The following is a 15,412-nucleotide window of genomic DNA, read 5'->3' as shown; positions in this document are numbered from 1 at the left end:
GTCTATTAATTGCAAGCTGGCAACTACAGTTGCTAATCGCTAGCTGGCAACTAAAGGGATAATCACTAGCTGGTTACTAGTCTGTTAATCGCTAGCTGGCAACTACAGCGCTGATCGCTAGCTGGCAACTAACACGCTAATCACTAACTGTGGGGCGACGTGGCTCGGTTGGTAGGGCGGCTGTGCCAGCAACTTGAGGGTCCCAGGGTGTTTGGGGCGGGGGCGTGGCTAAGGGCGTGGTTAAGAGAGTATATTTACAGCTAGAATACGCCAAATCAAGTATTTCATATATATATATATTTATATATATGTATGAAATACTTGACTTTCAGTGAATTCTAGCTATATATATATATATATATATATATATATATATATATATATATATATATATATATATATATATATATATATATATATATATATATATATATATATATTTTTTTTGTTTTGTTTTTTTTAAAATTGTATTATACATATAAATAAAATATTTGAATTTCAGTGTTCTGCAGGCTATCCAGTAGATGGCAGTATTGTCCTGTTTAAGAGTGTCACAACATTGCTGTTTACGGCAGACGAACTGCTTTACGGTAGACTAAACGTGACTGCTGTTGTTGTGTGTTGTTATCGCGCTGGGAGGACTTTAATGAAACTGCCTAACAATAAACCCACATAAGAAACCAAGAACTCTCCTTGTTGTGCACTCTACTCTCTAAAAGCCCTAGATGTTATGAAGTCATTGGGCAGGCAAGCTGTTTATATTGTGGGAAAACGGACGTGAGAACAGGCTGTCCCCACTCAGGTCCGCATTGAGCTGGAGGGGGCGTGGCCTCCAGCTCCGGTAGTTGGGAAAGGTGGCAATAAATACTGATAAAGTTGAGGAATGCTCATCAAACACTTATTTGGAACATCCCACAGGTGTACAGGCTAATTGGGAACAGGTGGGTGCCATGATTGGGTATAAAAACAGCTTCCCGAAAAATGCTCAGTCTTTCACAAGAAAGGATGGGGCGAGGTACACCCCTTTGTCCACAACTGCGTGAGCAAATAGTCAAACAGTTTAAGAACAAGGTTTCTCAAAGTGCAATTGCAAGAAATTTAGGGATTTCAACATCTACGCTCCATAATATCATCAAAAGGTTCAGAAAATCTGCAGAAATCACTCTATGTAAGCGGCATGGCCGGAAACCAACATTGAATGACCGTGACCTTCGATCCCTGTATTAAAAACCGACATCAATCTCTAAAGGATATCACCACATGGGCTCAGCAACACTTCAGAAAACCACTGTCACTAAATACAGTTTGTTGCTACATCTGTAAGTGCAAGTTAAAGCTCTACTATGCAAAGCGAAAGCCATTTATCAACAACACCCAGAAATGCCGCCGGCTTCTCTGGGCCCGAGATCATCTAAGATGAACTCATGCAAAGTGGAAAAGTGTTCTGTGGTCTGACGAGTCCACATTTCAAATTGTTTTAGGAAATATTCGACATGGTGTCATCCGGACCAAAGGGGAAGCGAACCATCCAGACTGTTATCAACGTAAAGTTGAAAAGCCAGCATCTGTGATGGTATGGGGGTGTATTAGTGCCCAAGACATGGGTAACTTACACATCTGTGAAGGCACCATTAATGCTGAAAGGTACATACAGGTTTTGGAACAACATATGCTGCCATCGAAGCGCCGTCTTTTTCATGGACGCCCCTGCTTATTTCAGCAAGACAGCGTGGCTTCGTAAAAAAAAGAGTGCGGGTACTTTCCTGGCCCGCCTGCAGTCCAGACCTGTCTCCCATGGAAAATGTGTGGCGCATTATGAAGCGTAAAATACGACAGCTGAGACCCCGGACTGTTGAACGACTGAAGCTCTACATAAAACAAGAATGGGAAAGAATTCCACTTTCAGAGCTTCAACAATTAGTTTCCTCAGTTCCCAATCGTTTACTGAGTGTTGTTAAAAGGAAAGGCCATGTAACACAGTGGTGAACATGCCCTTTCCCAACTACTTTGGCACGTGTTGCAGCCATGAAATTCTAAGTTAATTATTATTTGCAAAAAAAATATAAAGTTTATGAGTTTGAACATCAAATATGTTGTCTTTGTAGTGCATTCAACTGAATATGGCTTGAAAGGGATTTGCAAATCATTGTATTCCGTTTATATTTACATCTAACACAATTTCCCAACTCATATGGAAACGGGGTTTGTAAAATAATGGATAGCCGCAGCCCTGAAATATTCCCTCCTGGCCTCCTGGCGTTTTGATGATTGTGCTGAGCTGAGCCAACATGTGATGGTGTGGTTTTCAAAATGGTTGCGTAAACAAAGAAGGAGAGGTGTTGAGGCCGCACTGGAAGTGATGATTCACACGTAAGTAGCGTAGCTCCGCTAGCTAAGAATCATCACATCGCAGGAGTCTCTCCATTATTCACCGACTGCGGAGCAGCTCCAGGGTTGGCGCCGAGATGACATCATTAGCGTCGCCGCTCTGTGTCAAATTCCCTTTGAGCCGCGGACGCGTTTTAATCGCTGGCGACTTTGCGGTTGTGGCGTATTTTGACACAACTTCTAGGACGTGGTGGTCGTCACCTTCGCATGTTTTTGCATTTTTATTCACAAGCTGAAGAAATGTCCTCCCTTTTCCCCTGGAGACAATTTGGGGTCCTCAGCGTCACCACCTGGTTGGTAACGGGACTGCCTTCTTTGCCCCAAGAGCTTCTTTCATCTCTTATGGAACCAAACTACTGTACTTGATTACTTTCTTATTGTGGCAAAGCTGTGTTAATAAATGTTAATCTTTTAATATTAAACCGCAGTTTTTAAATACAAACCCCGTTTCCATATGAGTTGGGAAATTGTGTTAGATGTAAATATAAACGCAATACAATGATTTGCAAATCCTTTTCAACCCATATTCAATTGAATGCACTACAAAGACAACATATTTGATGTTCAAACTCATAAACTTTATTTTTTTTTGCAAATAATAATTAACTTAGAATTTCATGGCTGCAACACGTGACAAAGTAGTTGGGAAAGGGCATGTTCACCACTGTGTTACATGGCCTTTCCTTTTAACAACACTCAGTAAACGTTTGGGAACTGAGCAGACCAATTTTGAAGCTTCTCAGGTGGAATTCTTTCCCATTCTTGCTTGATGTACAGCTTAAGTTGTTCAACAGTCCGGGGGTCTCCCTTCTGCTATTTTAGGCTTCATAATGTGCCACACATTTTCAATGGGAGACAGGTCTGGACTACAGGCAGGCCAGTCTAGTACCCGCACTCTTTTACTATGAAGCCACGTTGATGTAACACGTGGCTTGGCATTGTCTTGCTGAAATAAGCAGGGGCGTCCATGGTAACGTTGCTTGGATGGCAACATATGTTGCTCCAAAACCTGTATGTACCTTTCAGCATTAATGGTGCCTTCACAGATGTGTAAGTTACCCATGTCTTGGGCACTAATACACCCCCATACCATCACACATGCTGGCTTTTCAACTTTGCGCCTATAACAATCCGGATGGTTCTTTTGCTCTTTGGTCCGGAGGACACGACGTCCACAGTTTCCAAAAACAATTTGAAATGTGGACTCATCAGACCACAGAACACTTTTCCACTTTGTATCAGTCCATCTTAGATGAGCTCATTCTCAGCGAAGCCGACGGCGTATCTGGGTGTTGTTGATAAACAGTTTTCGCCTTGCATAGGAGAGTTTTAACTTGCACTTACAGATGTAGCGACCAACTGTAGTTACTGACAGTGGGTTTCTGAAGTGTTCCTGAGCCCATGTGGTGATATCCTTTACACACTGATGTGGCTTGTTGATGCAGTACAGCCTGAGGGATGGAAGGTCACGGGCTTAGCTGCTTACGTGCAGTGATTTCTCCAGATTCTCTGAACCCTTTGATGATATTACGGAGCGTAGATGGTGAAATCCCTAAATTCCTTGCAATAGCTGGTTGAGAAAGGTTTTTCTTAAACTGTTCAACAATTTGCTCACGCATTTGTTGACAAAGTGGTGACCCTCGCCCCATCCTTGTTTGTGAATGACTGAGCATTTCATGGAGTCTACTTTCATACCCAATCATGGCACCCACCTGCTCCCAATTTGCCTGCACACCTGTGGGATGTTCCAAATAAGTGTTTGATGAGCATTCCTCAACTTTATCAGTATTTATTGCCACCTTTCCCAACTTCTTTGTCACGTGTTGCTGGCATCAAATTCTAAAGTTAATGATTATTTGCAAAAAAAAAAATGTTTATCAGTTTGAACAACAAATATGTTGTCTTTGTAGCATATTCAACTGAATATGGGTTGAAAAGGATTTGCAAATCATTGTATTCCGTTTATATTTACATCTAACACAATTTCCCAACTCATATGGAAACGGGGTTTCTACAAAACCCAAAACCAGTGAAGTTGGCACGTTGTGTAAATGGTAAATAAAAACAAAATACAATGATTTGCTAATCCTTTTCAACCTATATTCAATTGAATAGACTGCAAAGACAACATATTTGATGTTCAAACTGGTAAACTTTGTTATTTTTCGGCAAATATTAGCTCATTTGGAATTTGATGCCTGCAACATGTTTCAAAAAAGCTAGCACAATTGGCAAAAAAAAAGACGGAGAACATTGAGGAATGCTCATCAAACACTTATTTGGAACATCCCACAGGTGAACAGGCTAATTGGGAACAGGTGGGTGCCATGATTGGGTATAAAAGTAGATTCCATGAAATGCTCAGTCATTCACAAACAAGGATGGGGCGAGGGTCACCACTTTGTCAACAAATGCGTGAGCAAATTGTTGAACAGTTTAAGAACAACATTTATCAACAAGCTATTGCAAGGAATTTAGAGATTTCACCATCTACGCTCCGTAATATCATCAAAAGGTTCAGAGAATCTGGAGAAATCACTGCACGTAAGCGATGTTATTACGGACCTTCGATCCCTCAGGCGGTACAAAAACCGACATCAGTGTGTAAAGGATATCACAACATGGGCACAGAAACACTTCAGAAACCCACTGTCAGTTACTACAGTTGGTCGCTACATCTGTAAATGCAAGTTGAAACTATCCTATGCAAAGTAAAGCCATTTATCAACAACACCCAGAAACGCTGCCGGCTTTGCTGGGCCCGAACTCATCTAAGATGGACTGATACAAAGTGGAAAAGTGTTCTGAGGTCTGACGAGTCCACATTTCAAATTTTTTTTGGAAACTGTGGACGTCGTGTCTTCTGGACCAAAGAGGAAAAGAACCATCCGGATTGTTATAGGCGCAAAGTGTAAAAGCCAGCATGTGTGATGGTATGGGGGTGTATTAGTGCCCAAGACATGGGTAACTTACACATCTGTGAAGGCACCATTAATGCTGAAAGGTACATACAGGTTTTGGAGCAACATATGTTGCCATCAATGCAACGTTACCATGGACGCCCTTTCTTATAAAATAATGTGGTGGACTACATAAAATAAAGTGGCAGGCCATTCAAATAATGTTACAGACTACATAAATTAATGTAGTGGTCTACATAAAATAATATGTCGGCCTACATAAAATAATGTGGCGGACTACATAAAATAATGTAGTCGTCTACATAAAATAATATTGCGGCCTACATAAAATAATGTTGCAGGCCACTTCAAATAATGTGACGGACTACATAAAATAATGTGGCGATCTACATAAAATAATGTGGCGGACTACATAAAATATTGTGATGATCTACATAAAATAATGTGGCGGACTATATAAAATAATGTAGTCGTCTACATAAAATAATATGGCGGACTACATAAAATAATGTAGTCGTCTACATAAAATAATGTGGCGGACTACATAAAATAATGTGGCGGACTACATAAAATAATGTGGTGATCTACATAAAATAATGTGGCGGACTATATAACATTTTGTGGTGGTCTACATAAAATAATATGGTGGTCCACTTCAAATAATGTGGAAGAGTGCATAAAATAATGTGGTGGTCTACATAAAATAATATTGCGGGCTACGTCAAATAATGTGGTGGACTACATAAAATAATGTGGCGATCTACATAAAATAATGTGGCGATCTACATAAAATAATGTGATGATCTACATAAAATAATGTGGTCTACATAAAATAATGTGGCGATCTACATAAAATATTGTGATGATCTACATAAAATAATGTGGCGGACTATATAAAATTTTGTGGTGGTCTACATAAAATAATATGGTGGGCTACATAAAATAATGTGGCGGGCCACTTCAAATAATGTAGCGGACTCCATAAAATAATGTGGCGGGCCATAATGTAGTGGACTCCATAGAATAATGTAGCGGGCCACATAAAATAATGTAGCGGACTCCATAAAATAATGTGACGGGCCACATCAAATAAGGTGGCGTACTACATAAAATAATATGGCAGGCTACAGAAAAATAATGTTGCGGGCACTTCAAATATAATGTGACAGACTACATAAAATATTGTGGCGGGCCTCTTTAAAAAATGTTGCGGGCACTTCAAATAATGTAGCGGACCACATAAAATAACGTGGCGGGTCAATTCAAATAATGTGGCGGGCCTCTTTAAATAACACGGCGGTCTCCATAAAATAATGTGGCGGCCCACTTCAAATATGTGAAATAAAATAATAATGAAATAATGGTTCAGGCCACTTCAAATAATGCGGCGGACTATATAAAATAATGTGGCGGGCCACTTCAAATAATGTGGCGGACTATATAAAATAATGTTGCGGACTGCGTATATAAAATAATGTGGCGGACTATATAAAATAATGTTGCGGACTATATAAAATAATGTTGCGGATTATATAAAATAATGTGGCGGACTATATAAAATAATGTGGCGGACTATATAAAATAATGTGGCGGACTATATAAAATAATGTTGCGGATTATATAAAATAATGTGGCGGACTATATAAAATAATGTGGCGGACTATTTTAAATAATGTGGCGGACTATATAAAATAATGTGGCGGATTATATAAAATAATGTGGCAGACTATATAAAATAATGTGGTGGACTATATAAAATAATGTGGCGGACTATATAAAATAATATGGTGGGCTACATAAAATAAGTGGCGGGCCACTTCAAATAATGTGGAAGAGTGCATAAAATAATGTGGTGGTCTACATAAAATAATGTGACGGGCCACTTCAAATAATGTAGCGGACTCCATAAAATAATGTGGCGGGCCATAATGTAGTGGACTCCATAGAATAATGTAGCGGGCCACATAAAATAATGTAGCGGACTCCATAAAATAATGTGGCGGGCCACATCAAATAAGGTGGTGTACTACATAAAATAATGTAGCGGACTCCATAAAATAATGTGGCGGGCCACATCAAATAAGGTGGCGTACTACATAAAATAATATGGCAGGCTACAGAAAAATAATGTTGCAGGCACTTCAAATATAATGTGACGGGCCACTTTAAATAATGTGGCAGACTACATAAAATATTGTGGCGGGCCTCTTTAAAAAATGTTGCGGGCACTTCAAATAATGTAGCGGACTACATAAAATAATGTGGCGGGTCAATTCAAATAATGTGGCGGGCCTCTTTAAATAACACGGCGATCTCCATAAAATAATGTTGCGGCCCACTTCAAATATGTGAAATAAAATAATAATTCAATAATGGTTCAGGCCACTTCAAATAATGCGGCGGACTATATAAAATAATGTGGCGGGCCACTTCAAATAATGTGGCGGACTATATAAAATAATGTTGCGGACTGCGTATATAAAATAATGTTGCGGACTATATAAAATAATGTTGCGGACTATATAAAATAATGTTGCAGATTATATAAAATAATGTGGCGGACTATATAAAATAATGTTGCGGATTATATAAAATAATGTGGCGGACTATATAAAATAATGTGGCGGACTATATAAAATAATGTGGCGGATTATATAAAATAATGTGGCGGACTATATAAAATAATGTGGCGGACTATATAAAATAATGTTGCGGATTATATAAAATAATGTGGCGGACTATATAAAATAATGTGGCGGACTATATAAAATAATGTTGCGGATTATATAAAATAATGTGGCGGACTATATAAAATAATGTGGCGGACTATATAAAATAATGTGGCGGATTATATAAAATAATGTGGCGGACTATATAAAATAATGTGGCGGACTATATAAAATAATGTTGCGGATTATATAAAATAATGTGGCGGACTATATAAAATAATGTGGCGGACTATATAAAATAATGTTGCGGATTATATAAAATAATGTGGCGGACTATATAAAATAATGTGGCGGACTATATAAAATAATGTTGCGGATTATATAAAATAATGTGGCGGACTATATAAAATAATGTGGCGGACTATATAAAATAATGTGGCGGACTATATAAAATAATGTGGCGGATTATATAAAATAATGTGGTGGACTATATAAAATAATGTGGTGGATTATATAAAATAATGTGGCGGACTATATAAAATAATGTGGTGGACTATATAAAATAATGTGGTCTACATAATATAAAATAATGTTGCGGACTATATAAAATAATGTGGTGGTCCACTTCAAATGATGTGCATATGAACTGATGTGGTGGACAGCATAAAATGAAGTTGAATAATGTGGCGGGCCAAATGTGGCCCCTGGGCCTTGAGTTTGACACCTGTGAAGAAGTGGGTCCATAAGTTTTGGGCATCCTTAGCCTGGACCACGTTGAAGAGCCCTGACTTATGGGAACAATAGTTTCCACATACAAACAGTAAACAATGATTGAAAAAAAATCACAAATAAAATAGCATTTTAGTACTAAAGTACTCAATGCCAGTGGAAGTTTGACCCTGGAACAGATCATTTCCTTATTTCCATATACAACAGGTTATTTTTTTGAGGTGGAAATGTCACAAATATAGTTTTAGCTTTTTTTTTTTCAGGCACGGTCATGTAAATTAGCAGAATTGCTTAAATTCCTATTCCAGTCCACTTGTTGCCGGGCAGACTTCACAGGGCCGAATGAAAATAATTAACCTGTGTTACTAAACTGCATATATTTTTTTTAATCACTTAACACATTCCACAACTGAATCAGTACTCTGTATTGACTATAAAATATAAAAGGAAACCCTTCATAAAAATAACCTAAAGTACAATAATGGCTTTGATTCTGGCAACAACAAAAAGTCTCCTTTGTCAGCCATGCTATCATGATGTTTTATATAGTAAGGAACAATTAGGGTGCAACAATGTGTGAAAGTTGGCAGTGGTGTAAGAAGAATTTTGGGCCTGTAGGGTGAGGTGGTGAGACAGCTGTGTGGGCGTTGCATTAGGACAGCTTGTTAGCGATGTTGTTGCTCACAAATACAGACAATGTGTCATTATTTCCACTCTACCAATCTTCCTTCCGGTCTCTCGGATACTCTGCATATTTACAATAGTTGATCAACGAGGAGTTTGCATTACCTCTGCAACTGCGGTGTGTTGTTGCAGGTGTGATGAAGACAGGTGTCTATGCACTTTTAATGTTTCAATTCCAAATCGTTGCAATTATTCCACATTTACTCGAAGATGGCGACGTCAATCGGTATTCCGGTCCGGGATTGTCGTTACCGAGCCAGGGGCCGTCACTTTTGACGGCGCAAAGCAATGATTGGTGCACAGAGCTGTCAATCACAGGCAAATCTGCTCCGTGTGGCGATTGCTACTTTTTTTTGTTTTTTTTTGCCACCGCTCCGAGCGGGGGTGCGAATCGTGTGAGAGGCAAGTGTGCTGACTACTTGAGCTAAAAGCACACTGTTAAAGTCGCACAGTGCGCCCGTCCAAACGGTGATGTGTTCATAGGCCTCCAATTTTAACTTTTTAAGGTCAAGGCAAGTGTTGCCTTAAAGGAGGGCTCGTATTTTAGAGCACCAGGCAAGTTAGAAGGGCACCAAGGCAAACATTATTTTCTTTCGAGGCAGGGGCCCCAAAGCATGCATGCGTGTATGTGCGTGTGTGTGTGTATATATATATATATATATATATATATATATATATATATATATATATATATATATATATATATATATATATATATATATATATATATATATATATATATATATATATATATATATATATTTCATCCTTACAAGCCTGCAAAACAGGCTTTTAGGTATGAAATAGCCTCTGTGTTTTTTCCTGACCTAACATATATATATATATATATATATATATATATATATATATATGTATACATATATGTATATATATATGTATATATATATATATGTATATATATATATATATATATATATATATATATATATATATATATATATACATGTATATATATATATGTATATATATATATATATATATATATATATATATATATATATATATATATATATATATATATATATATATATATATATATATATATATATATATATATATATATATTTGTATAGCGCTTTTCTACCTTCAAGGTACTCAAAGCGCTTTGACAGTATTTCCACATTCACCCATTCACACACACACATGTTCACACACTGATGGCGGGAGCTGCCATGCAAGGCGCTAACCAGCAGCCATCAGGAGCAAGGGTGAAGTGTCTTGCCCAAGGACACAACGGACGTGACTAGGATGGTAGAAGGTGATATATGTAAGGTCAGGAAAAAACATATATATCTAATAAACGTATGTGTATATATATTAGGGCTGCAGCTAACGATTAATTTGATAATCGATTAATCTGTCGATTATTGCTTCGATTAATAATCGGATAAAAGAGACAAACTACATTTCTATCCTATCCAGGATTTTATTTAAAAAAAAACAGCATACTGGCACCATACTTATTTTGATTATTGTTTCTCAGCTGTTTGTAAATGTTGCAGTTTATAAATAAAGGTTTATTAAAAAAAAAAAAAAAAAAAAAAAAAAAAAAAAAAAAACCTCTGCGCATGCGCATAGCATAGATCCAACGAATCGATGACTACATTAATCGGCAACTATTTTAATAATCGATTTTAATCGATTTAATCGATTAGTTGTTGCAGCCCTAATATATATATATATATATATATATATATATATATATATATATATATATATATATATATATATATATATATATATATATATGTATATATATATATGTAAATTTCATCCCTACAAGCCTGCGAAACAGGCTTGTTCTACACCTAACATCCACTGTAATGATACCAAGTACAGGAGCGTATCTAGTCGATAACACTATGATTATATCCATATTTTTTAGCATCACAAAATCTTTTTTCGTTTAAAAAAAATGTATATTATGTTTATAAACTCAGGAAATACGTACCTGGACACATGAGGACTTTGAATATGACCAATGTATGATCCTGTAACTACTTGGATTGATACCTAAATTTGTGGTATCATCCAAAACTGATGTAAATGTAAAATATGGTATATATTGTATATATGTTATAGACATAATATAATATATCTGTAGATATATTATTCTGTACACATATTATGTATATATTCGTATATATGTTAGATTTTTGATCGCTATATTAGTCTATTTATACCTGCATTGTCCTTTCCATCCTTACACTTTCCATCATTGTAACTGAGCTACTGGGTTGAACAATTTCCCTTGTGGATCATTAAAGTTTGTCTAAGTCTAAGTCTAAAGTATCGAAACAACAGACGAATAAGTGATTATTACATTTGAACAGAAGTGTAGATAGAACATGTTAAAACAGAAAATAACCAGATATTAACAGTAAATGAACAAGTAGATTAATAATTCATTTTCTACCGCTTGTCCTTCATAATTTTGACAACATAATAGAATGAGAATTGACACAATATGTTACTGCATATGTCCGCAGACTAACTTAGGAGCCTTTGTTTGTTTACTTACTACTAAAAGACAAGTTGTCTTGTATGTTCACTATTTTATTTAAGGACAAACTTGCAATAAGAAACATATGTTCGATGTACCGTAAGGTTTTTGATCAAATAAAGCCAATAATGCAATTTTTTGTGGTGCTCTTTATTTAGAAAAGTACCGAAAAGTATCGGGATACATTTTGGTATCGGTACAACACTAGTAGGGAGTGGTTGAGGTTTGGGGACTGGGGGGTGCAAAACTCCCTTAACCTTACGTTAAGGCGGCACTGGTCACGGTCTGGGTTATTTTTCAAAGAAGGCAAGACAGGAAGCATGCAAATATTCTGCATCATTTTCAAAAGTAACATGGAAGGTTTGTTTGTGTCGCAGGCAAAACTGAATTACCTTTGCCAGCGTGCATGCACGGGGAGAAGACGATAGTTCAATTAAATGGAGTGCCGCAGTGTGTTTTTATATTTCATTTAATGTTTATCAAACAGCGGAAATGGACGGAAAATAGTTTGTGTGTCTGTGTGTGTGTGTGTCCGTGGGTGTGTCTGTTTGTGTGTGTGTCGTTAGAGGCCATTACACCCCATGCCTCTCCAGCCAAACAGGAAATCAATCTTTTAGTTGGAATACGTTGCTTACTTTCAGCATTAAAAGACATTTTGCAGGGGTGATGGCGACTGGAGACGTCCGGCGGGGTGTGTTTATACTTTTAGATATGCTTTGCCTCACTGGAGACAACAAAAAGAAACGCTTGCAAACAAGAAGGAAATAACTACAAAAACCTTGTGCGGACGCACACACCTGTTAACTATTAGATCTGGATGTTTTTGTCTATGTTTTTATGCAGGGCCGGCCCGTGGCATAGGCCGTATAGGCAAATGCTAAGGGCGCCGTCCATCAGGGGGCGCCACGCCAGTGCCACAAATGTTGGAGAAAAAGAAAAAAAAAGTTGGTACTATTATTTCTAAATACAAAAAATAATCCCACGTTAATTAAAATGCAAAGTAAAGCCTATTTAATAGAAATATTATTTGTTACAACATTACGCACCCCCTCCCCCCGCACGGTGCGCCCCCTCCCTTCGCGTATGATGACTCTTTTTGGACGTCACCACATCAAAAAATCAACACAAGATGTCAAAACGGCCAAAACTGTCAGGTGCCCAGGGAAGAAAAAACAGAAAAGAAGAGGAGGAGAAACGAGAAAAAGACAGAGGTAGCAGGTAGGTAACGTTAGCCTACATGAAATTATTTGTCTGTTACAGAATGTGATAGTAACCTGGCTTTTTAGCATTGAGCTAATGTTACATGACTCGGCAATTGCTAATCAATAAATAGCTAGTTCTGTTTTAACGTCGGGTTAATATTGTGGAGGGGGCTAAATTGTTATGGAAAATAATAATGTAACATTAGGTAATTACAGTACTCCCACCTTACATTCCTCAGGGACATTTGTATTAGATCTTTTAAGCAGGTGTTTTTTGTTTATCAATCAATCAATCAATCAATGTTTATTTATATAGCCCTAAATCACAAGTGTCTCAAAGGGCTGTTGACATTGTTATTGCCTTCTGGTTAGCTAATGTTTGCCCTGCAGGTAATAGTCACTTTTCCACCCCTTTATATATTAGGTATAGTTGTAAGCCTAGTTGTTAAAGTGCACATCATTAATGTTAATTAAGCAATATCACATGAGAAGGAATGCTGTTTTTTAATTTGAGCACTGCTGTGATTCGGTTAAAGATAATCATAACATAACATTCTCATATAATATGTTAATTTGCTTTCTTTAAGTAAAAAAAAAAAGGTCAAAGACAAAGCTATTCGGTTTCTTGTGAGTATATACACTTCACTGCCGATGTGGGGGGGCGCCACCTAAAATCTTGCCTAGGGCGCCAGATTGGTTAGGGCCAGGCCTGTTTTTATGTTACATGTAACGATGCATACCGTATTTTTCGGACTATAAGTCGCAGTTTTTTTTCATAGTTTGGCCGGGGGTGCGACTTATACTCAGGAGCGACTTATGTGTGAAATTATTAACACATTACCGTAAAATATCAAATAATATTATTTCGCTTATTCACGTAAGAGACTAGACGTATAAGATTTCATGGGATTTAGCGATTAGGAGTGACAGATTGTTTGGTAAACGTATAGCATGTTCTATATGTTATAGTTATTTGAATGACTCTTACCATAATATGTCACGTTAACATACCAGGCACGTTCTCAGTTGGGTATTTATGCCTCATATAACGTACACTTATTCAGCCTGTTGTTCACTATTCTTTATTTATTTTAAATTGCCTTTCAAATGTCTATTCTTGGTGTTGGCTTTTATCAAATAAATTTCCCCCAAAAATGCGACTTATACTCCAGTGCGACTTACATGATTTTTTTTCCTTCTTTATTATGCATTTTCGGCCGGTGCGACTTATACTCCGGAGCGACTTATACTCCGAAAAATACGGTACTTTATATTAGAAATGGCAACAGCGGAGGATGAATGTCCCATAACAAGAAGATAGAGAAAAAGAAGAAGCTTATCGACTACGGCGTCGGCACAGAATACAATGCACTTAAATTTTCAGGACTTATGCAGATCTCAAATACAGATCTGCAGGTACCAGAAGGTAAGAAAAGTTAGTTTCTTTACTTCCATAGTCATATTACAAAACAGCTAGTGTTTTTCCAATTCAGTCTGCTTAGTAAAAGTTTGACTGTGTGTAGGCCTTGAAACTTCTGGAATGCAAACGGTAGACAAAACAAGGAGGTGGAAGAGTAGAGGGAAGGGAAAGCAAGGGCAGACAGGATAGAGCCACGCATCGGGATAGTTTGTGCAAGGCTGGTCTCATTATTGGCAAAGCTTTGACAATAAAACACAAAATACCAACTACTGCTTTTGGTGGTCAATTTAACTCCAGCTTATTTGCCATCAAAAGAACTTGGGAGTGGACAGCAGCTTTAAAATCCCTGGGAGGAAGAGCTGTCTACGCAACAATTTAGGGGCTCGTCCGGGATAGCACGCTGTTGATTGATGACTTCTTGCAATCTTCTGGACAGACTCAATTGGCCAATACAAGGTAAGCAGAGCCTTTTTATATAAAATCTGCTTTAGGAGTCTGTCCTGAAGTCAGAGTTGTGATTTCGATAGATTGATTGCATTTTTGCCGAGCCTGCCATTGCATTAAAATTGTAAATAAGTGGTCAACTCAGGCCATTGTGTCTCGATTACCGTGACGGGCAGTTTCATTGACGAGTGAACTAATAGTTGGGTGTGGCTCACTCTGGGTAGAATATATATATATATATATATATATATATATATATATATATATATATATATATATATATATACTACCGTTCAAAAGTTTGGGGTCACATTGAAATGTCCTTATTTTTGAAGGAAAATCACTGTACTTTTCAATGAAGATAACTTTAAACTAGTCTTAACTTTAAAGAAATACACTCTATACATTGCCAATGTGGTAAATGACTATTC

The sequence above is a fragment of the Entelurus aequoreus genome, linkage group LG04, assembly GCF_033978785.1.
Source record: "Entelurus aequoreus isolate RoL-2023_Sb linkage group LG04, RoL_Eaeq_v1.1, whole genome shotgun sequence".
Taxonomy (NCBI): Eukaryota; Metazoa; Chordata; class Actinopteri; order Syngnathiformes; family Syngnathidae; genus Entelurus; species Entelurus aequoreus.
This window is presented reverse-complemented; position numbering follows the sequence as displayed.